General features: G+C 40.9%; 1 protein-coding gene across 5 annotated transcripts in view; it reads left to right on the forward strand.

Moving 5' to 3' along the window:
• CUL2 (cullin 2) overlaps positions 1-13175 on the forward strand; it is an 89579-nt gene that overhangs the window by 9093 nt on the left and 67311 nt on the right. For 2 of the 5 annotated variants that reach the window (XM_055147134.1, XM_055147135.1), the window contains exon 2: positions 12113-12194. The exons of the other annotated variants lie outside the window; for them this stretch is intronic. The gene's annotated coding sequence lies outside the window, so the exon portion shown is untranslated. The remainder of the gene's footprint in view (positions 1-12112; positions 12195-13175) is intronic. 5 annotated transcript variants of the gene reach the window in all.

Raw genomic sequence — 13175 nt, forward strand, 5'->3', positions numbered from 1 at the left:
TACTCATGGCGGTGCTCAGGGGACCATATGGGATGATGGGAATTGAACCCGGGTAGGCCGCGTGCAAGGCAAACGCCCTACCCGCTGTGATACTGCTCTAGCCCCGGAAGGAGCTTTTTAATCTCTTCTTCCAAATGGGTTTTTCTGAAGTTCTGCATAGATGAAAGTCAGCCTGGGCATTGGCACAGGGCAGCTTTGTACTGTTGGTGATCTCCTCGTAATCTCCCCGATTCTTCTGTAACTTCTCCCTCCCTGAGGTGTCCAATCTTAGTGGTGCCTTGATTTCTTTTCGCAGAGCTCAGGATTTTTATGTGTCAAAGGGATGTGGTCTTCTTGCCTTTTGGGCTAATTCAGAGGTAGGAAATCTCTATTGTTAAGTTTCATTATTTCCCAAAAGTTCATTGCCAGGTTTCCCTTACCCATCTGCCCATGACGGATCCACGGCATGGGTTATGGTCCCTACTCCCTCAGCCCTCAGCACTGCCAGGGTTCACTCCAGAGCACAGAGCCAAGAATCGCCCTTCAACACCACCAAGTATGGCACCCCTCCCTCGCCTCCTCCAAAGGAGATAGTGTTTGTTCCTTTTCTCTGACTTGCCTGACTCCGTGTCTTCAGGGTTCACCTATGTTATAATATCTACCCAAACATTCCTTTTGTGTGTATAATATCACACTTTGTTGATCTATGTTTTGTTTTGATTGTTTTGGACCACACCAGAAGGTGCTCGGGAGTACTTCCCAGCTTGGTGCTCCAGATGGGGTGGGTTGGCTTAGGAGGGGTTGCTCTCCAGAGTCTCAGAAGCACATTTGTACTGTTGCACACCACACTTTGTTTATCTGTTCTGCTACTAGCTGCTGAATCCTGTCCACCTGTTGAATATTTTGAATAATGCTGCTGTGAACATAGGGGCACAGTGTTTTTTTTTTTTTTTTTCAGTCTCTGCCTTCACTATTTCTGCTATTCCTATTTTTACCTCCTCTTCCTCCTTCCTTTTCTTCCTTTTCTTCATTCCTTCTTCTGTCCACCTGGCAGTGTTGGGGGACCAAGTGATACTAGGGATCAAACTCTGACTTCCTGTTTACAAAACATGTACACAGCCCCATTGAGCTATCTCTTTGGCTCTAAATGTTTACCCTTTTGAGTTCCTGTTAAACTTTTATTTAGTTTTATTTTTTGGGTGGGAGGGGTGTTTGGGATGCATCTGGTGGTCCTCAATGGTTACTCCTGTATCTTCACTCAGGAATTACTCCTGGCAGTTCTTGGGGGACCATATGGGACGCTGGGGACCAAAACCCAGTCTGCCACGTGCAAGTCAAACGCCCTATCACTGTACTTTCTTTCTGGCCTGAGTACCTGTTAGATTTTTTCAATCATGGTTGCACCATCTTAAATTCTTAGCATTGCACATTTCTTCACATCCTTGCCAAAATTTGTTGTTTTCTATTTTGTTTGTTTGGATTAAAGAGTAGCTTATTGGGTGTGAAGTATTCTGTTATTTGGGCTGGATTTGTTTTTCCCTAAAGGCCTGTGAGGTTGGGCATATTTTCATATATTTGTTGTAGAACTTTGTATGGCCATTTGATAGCTTTGAAGAAACTTCTGATGCAAATCTTTTGTTATTTTAAAATTGAGTTTTGTTGGTGAAGTATATACTTCTTTGTATATTATAGTTATGAGTCTTTTGACTTTTTTTGAGGGGATAGCTGAGGATCAAACCTAGAACCTTACACATTTAGGGTACTCGTTCTCCTGAACCACATCGCTGGTCCTGAAAATATGTGTTTGTCTCTTGACAAATAATGGATTCTCTTCATTTTTTAAAAATTTATCTATCTATCTACCTATTTATTATTATTATTTTTTGAGTCACCATGTGGAAAGTTACAAAGTTTTCAGGTTTAAGTCTCAGTTATACAATGCTCAAACACCCATCCCTTCACAGTGCACATATTCCACCACCAAGAATCACAGTATAGCTCACCCCGCCCCCCCACCCCCCTGTGTAACTGATACATTTCACTTTACTTTCACTTTGATTACATTCAATATTTCAACAAAACTCACTGTTATTGTTTGGGGTTTCTTCCCCCTAAAGTCGGACCTGCTGAAAAGGAAGCATTTGATAGTTTGTTTTCCATTGCTGAGAATGAAGAGATATGAGGTCGAGTGACTGCACTAGCGGCCTCACGGTTTTGGGTTTTTGTATTTTAGTATTTTAGTAAGTAAGTCCAGAGAAATATCTGCCAGAAATTGCATCACTACAAACTTGTACTTCTCAGTTATATTATATTCCACATATGAGTGTAATCTTTCTATGTCTGTCTCTTTCTTTTAATAGTGAATCTCAGGGCTGGAGAGATAATACAAGAAGAAAGGTTCTTGCCATTTTTTGTTTTGTTTTGGGGCCATACCCAGCTGTATTCAGGGGTTATTCTCAATTTTGTGCTCAGAGATCACACCTAGCTGGGTTTGGGGAACATATTGGGTGCCAGGGATGGAACCTGGGTTGACCACGTGCAAGGCAAATGCCCTGAAGACTGTGCTATCAATTTGGCCCGAAGGTTTTTGCCTTGCCAACCCCATTTCAATCTCTGGTTCTGCACAGCTAGGAATTACCCCTGCGCACAAAATCAGGAAAGAGTAAGACCTGAATAACTGTTGGAAGTGACCCCAAGCTCCACTTCCCAGAAATAGTCAACTTTGGCACATGAAAGATTTAAAATTTTTTGAAAACCATTTTTTTTTGTTTCCTTTGCTCTTGGCGTCATATCCAAGAAGCCATTGTCCAGTGGCATAGAGCTTTACCACTATGATATTTTTTCCAAGAATTTTATAGTTTTAGCCCTGAAGTTTGGGTCTTCCATTATAAGTTAATGTTTATATAGGTAATTACTATGTGCATGGATTGTCAGTAGATGGCTTACATTGGAACATATAACAGAAACGTCTAACTTTGACCTGCATGAATTTTAATTTTTAGGGTGCTAAAAAAGCAGTTAACAAAGATGAAGAAGGAAGTTGTGTGGCGTTATGATGAAGGGATGGCATTTTTTCCTGCCTGACAAGCTAAGAATGAAATGAAACGATAAAAATGTTTCCTTAGAAGAAAGTTAGTGAAGATTGTTGTATCTCACCATAGAGCCATTAAGTCCTTGTATGAGAGATTACTGAGATGTTGTTACAGATTAAGCCTTCTGTGTTTATATTTTGTTAATCGGGATTGGTTATGTTCTGTATTACATCCCGTGCAATCTGGTGGGCTACTCCTGGTTCATCAGTGTTGTAGAGTTTGGGATGTTGTGCAGCTGCATTTGTGGCTACGTGCTCCAGGATCCAAAATTTTTAACAGTGACACAACTGGAGTTATATTTTAACTGAGTGGTGTCTCCAACTTTTGCTTCTGGCCAGTGCCCGTCTGTTCTCTGAATCTGTGAATTTAGTGTTTTGTTTATGATTTTGTATTCTGCATGCAAATGAGATTATAGGGAATTTCTCTTGTCTTTGACTTACTTTCATTAGCATAATGCCCTTTACTGTTATTCCATGTTGTCACAAATGGCATATTTCTCTTACTTGTTTTCATTTTCTTTTTGTTTTTTTGGGGGGTGGTGGTGGGTGGGGTGGGCCATACCTAGGGGTGCTCAGCAGCAGGGGCTGCTCCTGGCTCTGTGCTTGAAGGTCACTCTTGACAGTGCTCAGGAGGCTGAGAGTTGCCTGGGATTGCACTGGGCACGCCAAAGCATGCACTGCACCCTTGGAGCCATTTCTCTGGTCCATTTTTCCCTGCTTGGGGTCTTAATTACTTACATGCTGCATGTTATACATAAAATAACACATTAAGATTGTGTGTAACACATTTTCTTATCCATCAGTGGACACCTAGGTAGTTCCCATATGGTGGGGGTCTGTTGTAAATGATGCGACAATAACCAGGGGAATACACATATCTTTTTGAGTGAATTTTTTTCTTTTTCTTTGGCTATATACATGAAGCAGAATTGCTGGATCATATGGTAGTTCTAGATTTTTGAGCCAGCACTGTATTTTTTCCAGTTACTGCATCAGTTTTCACTCCCACCTATGGTATATGAGGACTCCTTTTCTCCAGGCTTCACACAAGCACTTATACTTATTTCTTGTTTCCCCCCACTCTGGTGATAGTCATTTTTACAAGTGTGAGTTGCTATAATTTTTAAAATTTCCTTCCTTCCTTTCCCTTCCCTTCTTTCCTCCCTCCCTCCTTTCTCTTTCTTTCTCTCTTTCTTTCTCTCTTTCTTTCTTTCTTTCTTTCTTTCTTTCTTTCTTTCTTTCTTTCTTTCTTTCTTTCTTTCTTTCTTTCTTTCTTTCTTTCTTTCTTTCTTCCTTTCTTTCTTTCTTTCTTTCTTTCTTTCTTTCTTTCTTTCTTTCTTTCTTTCTTTCTTTCTTTCTTTTTCTCTCTCTCTTTCTTTCTCTCTCTCTTTCTCTTTCTTTCTCTCTTTCTCTCTCTCTTTCTCTCTTTCTCTCTCTTTCTTTCTTTCTTTCTTTCTTTCTTTCTTTCTTTCTTTCTTTCTTTCTTTCTTTCTTTCTTTCTTTCTTTCTTTCTTTCTTTCTTTCTTTCTTTCTTTCTCTCTTTCTTTCTCTCTTTCTTTCTTTTCTTTCTTTTCTTTCTTTCCCATACTTAGTGGTACTCAGGGTTTACTCCTGGCTCTGCACTCAGGGGTCCCTCCTGACAAGCCTGGGGGACCATATGAGGTGGCAGGGATCAAACTCAGGTTGACTGTGTGTGAGGCAAGTGATTGACCTGCTATACTGTTACTTTGGTCCCTCATTGTGGTTTTGGTTTTCATTTCTCTGATGATTAGTAATGTTTGTGCCTTTTTGGGGTAGCCGTTGGGACACTGTTTTCAAATCTTCTGTCCATTTATCCATTGGATTGCTTTTTTGTCATTGTTACTGAATTTTGTGTACTCTTGAAGGGACTCAGTGGTAGACCACTTGCCTTGCGTGTGTGAGACCCTGGATTTCTTCTCTCTGGTACTGCTAAAAGTCAGAATGGAAAAGCAAAACTATATGCACATCCTTTACTTATTTCAGTTATTAGCCCCCTCTTAGATATGAGGCTTGGCAACTCTTCCATTCTGTTGGTTGCCATTTCATTTTCTTCCTTTGCTGTGCAGAAACATTTTTGCATGATGTCATCCCACTTATTTGTTCCTGCTGTTTTCTTTAAAAGGGGGCACACCCAGCAGTGCTGAGGGGTCTGGGGCCACTTCTGGTGATGCTTGTCCCATGGTGTGGGCCTGATGATTTGGTGCTTGGAGGGTGACCCAACTGCTTTGTGCACGCTAAGCATGTATTTCACCATTAGGGTACCTTTTGGCCCCTGCTTTTTTTGTTTTTAGTGTTAAAACTAAAAAAGTTACCACCAAGATCTACGTTAAACAGTTACTGTCTTTTTCTTTGTGGGGGGTGGGGGATGGTTCCTATCCAGTGATGCTCATGGATTACTCTTGGCTCTGCACTCATGAACCATATGGGATGCTGGAGATCAAACCAGGATTGGCCATGTATAAGGCAAATGCATACCTACACACTGTACTTATGCTCTGTATCCTGTTTTGTTTTGTTTTTGGGTCACACCTGGTGGCGCACAGGGCTTATTTCTAGCTCTGCAGTCAGGGCTCACTCCTGGTGGGGCAGGTGTTGGGAGGTATATGGGATGCCAGGTATCGAACCCACATTGGCCATGTGCAAGACAAGTGCCTTACCTGCTGGGCTATCACTACAGCCCCCAACTGTCTTGTTCTTCTAGTTTCTTTGTGGTTTCAGGTCTTAGGTTCAAGGCTTTAACCTATCTTCAGTCCACTTTTGTGTATAGTGAATAATAGTGATCTAGTTTAATTCTTTTGCACACAGCTGTCCAGTTTCCTTAGCGTCATTTAAGTGACCATGCCCCCCTACCCCCCCCTTGTATATTCATGACCATTTTACCTTAAATTTATTGACAGCATATATGTGGAATTTTTTTTTTCCTAGATGAGCTTTGATCAGCTCTACTAAGCTGTGTGTCCTTTCTATGCCAGTACCATAATCTTTGGGTATTATTGTAACTTTGAACTATAGTTTGAAATCAGAGAGATGATGACACCTTCAGCTTTGTTCTTCCTCAGCATTGCTTTGGCTGTTTGGGTCTTTATAGCTCCATATACATTTCAGTACTGTTTGTCCTATTTCTGTAAAATATATTATTGGAATTTTCATGAGGGTTACGTTGAATTTGTTGGTTGCTTTGACTGATATGAACATTTTCTCAATATTCTCCTCTGAGCATGGGATATGTTTCCACTTATTTCTGCTTTCTTCTATTTCTCTTGTTAATGTGTTGTGGTTTGCAGTATACAACCTTTCACCTTTGTCAAATTTACTCCTTTTATTTTTTTTGGGGGGAGAGGTAATGAAATTATAAATAGGATTATTTTGTTTCTCATAAGTCACAAATAGGATTTCTCAAATAGGGTTGATTTCTCTTTTTGATAGTTCATTATGTGCATAGAAACAATTAATTTTTTGATATCAGATTTTAAATTCTACTATTTTATACATTTTTCTTCATGACAGTATTTGGAGGAGAATTTAAGGGTTTTCTAGATGTACAATATGCCAGCTACACATAGTAATGGTTTGACATTTTCCTTTCCAGTTTGCATGCCTTTATTGCTTAATTGTTCTGTCTAGGGCTTTCAATTTTGTGTGGAATAAAAATGGCAAGACGAGAGCATCCTTGTACCATTGTCTTGTTCCTGGTCTTGTAGGATGTGCATTTTTGTTTTGGTTTTGGACCACAGCCTGCTGTGCTCAGGACTTATTCCTGGCTCAGGTTTCCAGGGGATCTTAAGGAGTGCTGAGGATCAGACGTAGGTCATCCACATGCAAGGCCGACTCCCTACCTGCTGTACTATTGCTGTACTAAGTGCTTTAATGTTTCACTGTAGAATAAGGTGCTAACATTGGCCCTCCACATGTTGTCATTATTGTGTCGAGATGCATTCTCTCTATACCCATTATATGCCGGTAAGAGAATTTCTTTTCTTTTTTTTTTTTTAATCAGTGGATATACAATTTCATTGAATGTTTTTTCTAGTTAATTTTTTTCTAGTTTACTTAGGGTCTATTGTGATGATCATGCAATTTTTATTCTTTGTTTTATTAATGTGGCTTTTCACATTGATTCATAGGTGTTAAGCTGGTCTTACATCCCTTAACATTGTAGATTGTAGAGTATGATCTTTCTGTGTATGTCTTCTGTTTTCTTTTTATAATGCCCAGGATTGAACCCAGGACCTCATCCATACAAGGCAGGTGCTCTATTCCTGAGCCACTTCTTTGGCTTGCAGTTTAATCCTTTTAATTTTGGATTTGTTTGGGGTACACCTAGTGATGCTTGGGGATTTCTCTTGGCATATTTCTCAGGGGTCACTTCTGGCAGTGCTCCTGGGAGTACATGGACCATGTGTGTGCAATTAACAAATATGCAAGTGAAAAAAAAGATGTAAAATATAACTGTATCACTGTATCACTGTCATCCCATTGCTCATCTATTTGCTCGTGTGGGCACCAGTAACATCTTCATTGTGAGACTTGTTACTGTTTTTGGCATATCGAATATGCCACGGGTAGCTTGCCAGGCTCTGCCGTACGGGTGAGATACTCTTGGTAGCTTGCCAGGCTCTCTGAGAGGGACGGAGGAATTGAACCCAGACCGGCCACGTGCAAGGCAAATGCCCTACCTGCTGTGCTATCGTTCCAACCCGTAAAATATAACATCAGAAAGATTCTGTGTGGGGCTGGAGTGATAGTACAGTGGGTAGGATGCTTGCCTTTCATGTGGCTGATCCAGGTTTAATTTCTGGCATTCCATATGGTCCCCTGAGCATCACCAGGAGTGATTCCTGAACCTCAGAGCCAGGAGTAAGTCCTGAGCACTGCCAGGTGTGGCCCAAAAACAAAAAGCAAAAGATTCTGGGTAGAAAAATTAAAATGATAAGCTTTAGAATGGATAAAACTGAAGCTGTTGTCAACTTAAAATAGCTTTTCTATAGATCTAAGTTGTTAAATGTAAAACTCAAGGTAACCAAACGCAGGGGCCAAAGAGATAGCGCACCAGAAGGGCATTTGCCTTGCCTGTGCTGAACGTGGCCTCAATCTCCAGCACTCCCTCATAGTTCGTCAAGTCCTTCCAGATGTGTCATCCCTGAGCACAGAATCAGGAGTAAATCCCAAGCACTCCTGGGTGTGCCTCTCGCCCCGCTTCCCCCAAATTAAAAAACCTATAGTAAACATGAAGAGAAAACTACACTGCCAGGGCAAGCGAGCCCACATCTCTTGCGCACGGTGTGGTGTCCTCTATAATAAAAGAGAGAAAGAAGAAGGAATATAAACATTCCACTGAAAAAATTCATCAAGCCAGGAAGTGTGTGAGAGCAAGAGAAGACAACAGGAGGAACTACCAAAAAGCCAGAAAACAGTTAATAAAATGGCAGTAAGCTTGTATCTACATTATTACTTTAAATTTGGGTGGACTAAGTTCTCCAGCCAAAAAAAGTAGTGCTTAAACGTGTGCCAAAATAGACCATTGGACCAAGTGGACTTAATAGATATAAATGTATCATTTTATCCAAAAACATAAGAATGATTTTTTTTTGAGAAACACATAGAAACTGCATCCAGGATAGATCATATGTATTCAACCTCAAATACGTATTTAATATTTTGTAATACATTAAAATTCTACCCCCCCCTTTTTTTAACACCACACCCAGAGGTACTCAGGGCTTACTCCTGGCTCTGTGCTCAGGGCTTACTCCTGGCAAGCTTGGGGGACCATATGGAGTATGAACCTGTGTTGGCTGCAAACAAAGCAAAGAACCCTGCCTGCTATACTATTACTCTGGCCCCTGAAATTCTTTCACGTGTCTTTTCTGAACCTAAAAAATTGAAATAATTGGGGGCTGGAGCGATAGCACAGCGGGTAGGGCATTTGCCTTGCACGCGGCCGACCCGGGTTCGAATCCCAGCATCCCATATGGTCCCCTGAGCACCGCCAGGAGTAATTCCTGAGTGCAAAGCCAGGAGTAGCCCCTGTGCATCGCCGGGTGTGACCCAAAAAGCAAAAAAAAAAAAAAAAAAAAAAAAAAATTGAAATAATTGCATAAGAAGTAGAAAATCTGCTAGTATGTGGTGATCAAAAGACAATGCTACTGAACAACCAGTGGATCAAAGAACGTATAAGAAAACAAAAGTAAACCTTGAAACAAAAATGGAAATAAAGCAAAATATGGACTTCAGCAAAAGCGCTTTAGAGGGAAATTCATAGCAATAAAACCCTGTGTCAAGAAGCTAGGAAAAGACGAATAAAGGCCAAAGTTAGTAGGAAAAAATAGTAATGAGAGCGGTAAATGAAATGAAGACTAGGAATAGAAAAGATTAGTTAAGCTAGATTTCATTGTTGGTTTTTTTTTTTTTACTATTTATTTATATTTTTGCTTTTTTGGTCACACCAGCAATGCTCAAGGCTTACTCCTGGCTCTGCATTTAGAAATTACTCCTGGCGGTGCTTGGGGGATAGTATGGGATGACTGGGATCGAACCCAGGTTAGCTGTGTGCAAGGCAAATGCCCTATTCGCTGTACTATCACTTGGGCCCTTTCATTGTTGTTTTAAAAGTTTTAACAAGGGACTGGAGAGATGACTGAAAGCATCAGTGTTTGTTATTTTGCATGCAGAAGAGTCAGGTTTTATCCCCCAAACTACATAGTCCACTGAATACCGCTGAGAGTTGCCCCAATACCATAAAATATCCCTGTATATTACAAAGTTACAAGATTATTCATGATTGAGTTCCAGTGCTACAATGTTCCACCATAAATTCCATCACCAGTGTCCCTTTTTCTCTACCAATGTCCCCAATTTCCGTCCTGCCCTTCTAGCGCCCACCAACTTGTCTCTATGGCAGGCATTTTTTTTTTTGCTTTTCTTTCAAGCACTGTGTGGTTTACAGTACTGTTGCCGATAGGGTATCGTGCGTATCACTTTACCTCCTCTGAGCATCCGGTTCTCCTCCAGGCTGACCATTTCCCTGCACCACTGTAGTCGTAGTGTTCGCTTTCCTGGCTGAGCCTCCCACCCAGATGCAAACTTCTTCCTGAGGATCAGTTCTCATGAAGAGGCCTGGGTTTGATCCCTGGCACTGTGTTGTACCTCAAGCACTGCTGAGAGTGACCCCTGAGCACAGAGCCAGGAGGAGCACCTGAGCACTGTTGTGTATCATAGAAATTACTAAACAAAAACAAACCAGAAAAACAAAACATTTAAAAACTTGGTAACCCAGAATAGCTGAGTTCCTAGAAACATGCAGTCTACCAAGAGTGAATAGTGGGGAAATAATACTGTAATGAAAAGCTGAATAGATTGGGGGTAAGAAGATTGAAGCACTAATCAAAAATCTCACAACAGAATTCAAGATCAGGTGGCTTTCCTGAAGAACTCTACCAAACATTCAAAGGAAGATAGTGGGGCTGGAGCAGTAGGGCAGTGGGTAGGGCGTTTGCCAGTAGGACAGCGGGGAGGGCGTGGCCGACCCAGGTTTGATTCCCAGCATCCCATATGGTCCCCCAAGCACCGCCAAGGGTAATTCCTGAGTGTAGAGTCAGGAGTGACCCCTGTGCATCACCGGGTATGACCGAAAAAGCAAAAAAAAAAAAAAAAAAAAAAAGATTTGTTCCTACCCTTTTCATATTCTTCCAAAACATTGAGGAGGGTGGAATTCTTCCAAACTTATTTTACAAAGCCATTTTTACCCTGATATAAAATTAAGAAATTAGAAAAGTCATTTTCACTTTCAGTATTTTTAGTCACTTCACTAGCTTGATAGCTTCATTTCACTTGCCCATTGCTTTTACTATGTATTTATCTTTCAGTAAAAATTTAGTAGTTTTTTTTTCTTTACTAATTAGCACCCTTTATTTTCAGCATGAAAATAATCCTTCTAACATTTCATGTAAGGCCAGTTTAGTGGAAATAAACCCATTAACTTTTTCTTGTCTAGAAAATGATCCCTCCATTAACTCTGAGATAACAGCTGGGTAAAGTATTTCTGTTTTTTTTTTTTTTCCTTATAGCAGTTTGAATATATTATGCCACTTCTTTCTGGACTGAAAGTTTTAACTGAAAGTCTGCTGTTAGTATCATGAAATTTCCCATGTACGTAAGGGTTGTTTTTCTCTTACGCTCTTATACATCCTTCTTTTTCGAGGGGAGGAGGTTGGACCACACCCAGCGGTACTTAGGGACTAGTCCTGGCTCTGCTCAGGAGTGACCCCTGGCCATGCTCAGGGAACCTTATGCAGGGACCAAGATTTAAACCCAGCTTGCTGCAGCCACAGCCTTACCTCCCCAGCTGTCCCTCCAGCCCCTAAGTGGCTCTCTTCTTAAAAATAACTATTGGGCCAGAGAAACAATACACTTGGCTTGCATGTGGCTGACCTGGAATTCGATCCCCAGCACCTCATATGTATGATTTCCTGAGCACTGCCAGGAGTGATCTCTGAGCAGAATTACCCTGAGTACAGCCAGGTATGGCCCCCAAACCAGCCAGCCAGCCAGCCAACCAACCAACCAACCACAAACCAAAAGCCTGTAGTATTATACTAAGCACATTCATTAGTTTCATTTTAGTGTGAGTGTGTGTGTGTGTGTGTGGTGCTGGGAACCATGGTCTCATATGTGCAAAACATACATCATACATGCAAATCATGTGCTCTGTTTCTAAGATCTCTATCCAGCCCTGTGTTTCCTTTTTCTTTTGACATTTTAATCCTGATATTCCTTGTAGTTTTGGGGTCAGACCTGGCAGCGTTCCGGGGCTGCCGTGGCCCTGTGCTTGGAGGTTGTCCTGCTGGTGCTGTGGGCTGGTTGAACGGGGCTTGGCGGCATGTAACACAAATGTATAACCCCTGTGCTACCTCTCCAGCCCTCGACATTTTAATTATAATTTCTTGGTATGGCTCTCTTTGGGTTTCTCTTAATGTGCACTCTCAATGCATACTCAATCTGGATATTTGTTTCCTTCCCCAGGTTAGGGAAGTTATCAGACATTATTTCTTCAATGATTTATGCCCCTTTGTCTCTTTTCCTTTGGGATTTCTACAACATGAATGTAAGTTCATTTGATGTTGTTTCATAAGTTCTTTATGCTGTCTTCAGTTCTTTTTATTCTGTTTTCTGTTTCCTCCTCTGGTTGGCGTGCCCTCTGTCTGGTCTTCGAGGTGATGGATTCTCCTGCTTCAGTTAGTTTCCTTTTTTAAGTTTCTAGTTTTCTCATAATTGCTTCCCCCTCATGAAAATACTAATGTTGATGATTTTTAGAAACCCCCTTTTAAAGTTGCAATTATACACAAAAGGCTAGTATATTTAAACATTATGTGTCTTTTTCACTCATGCAGTCTCAGAAATAATCAATTCATTGAAAATTACTTAATTTTAAAGCACATTTCAAGTAGTGATACACTATATCCAGAAGTGTTTTAAAATTTGTGTCTCAAACAAATAAAAACCTGTACTTAAAAACAATTTAAAATCTCATTTTAATTCCCGTGGTGTATTTGATATGCCAAAACCAGTAACAACAAGTCTCACAATGGAGACGTTACTGGTGCCTGCTCAAGCCAATTGACATACAACGGGACGACAGTGCTACAGATATAAAGCTTATTATAAAATAACATCACTTACTACCCCATTATCAGTCAAATTTTCAGAGGTGTCATTACTATATTTTTAAAATATTCTTGTTGATCAAGACTATAGCTCAGGCTCTCATAGAGAACATCCCTTGCATGTGGGGTACTGTGGGCTTGGTCCCCAGAGCCGCAGAATGTGTTAGCTGAGTATGTGACTCACCAGCATTGCCTGTGCAGTAGGTTTGATCCCTGCACTCGCATGGTGCCCCACCCCTCTCCCCAACAATAACAACCCCCCAAATCTGGCCAGGATATAGCTCAATGGAGAGCACTTGCTTTGCACTTACTGGGATTTAATCCCCTGTTACCACCCCTCCCCTCCAACAAACACACACTTAAGTGTAAAGACACTCATAATCTAAGTCCAATTAAATTCAAGTTGGTGGATAAATAAGCCA

The sequence above is a fragment of the Sorex araneus genome, chromosome 9 (genome assembly GCF_027595985.1).
Source record: "Sorex araneus isolate mSorAra2 chromosome 9, mSorAra2.pri, whole genome shotgun sequence".
Classification (NCBI taxonomy): Eukaryota; Metazoa; Chordata; class Mammalia; order Eulipotyphla; family Soricidae; genus Sorex; species Sorex araneus.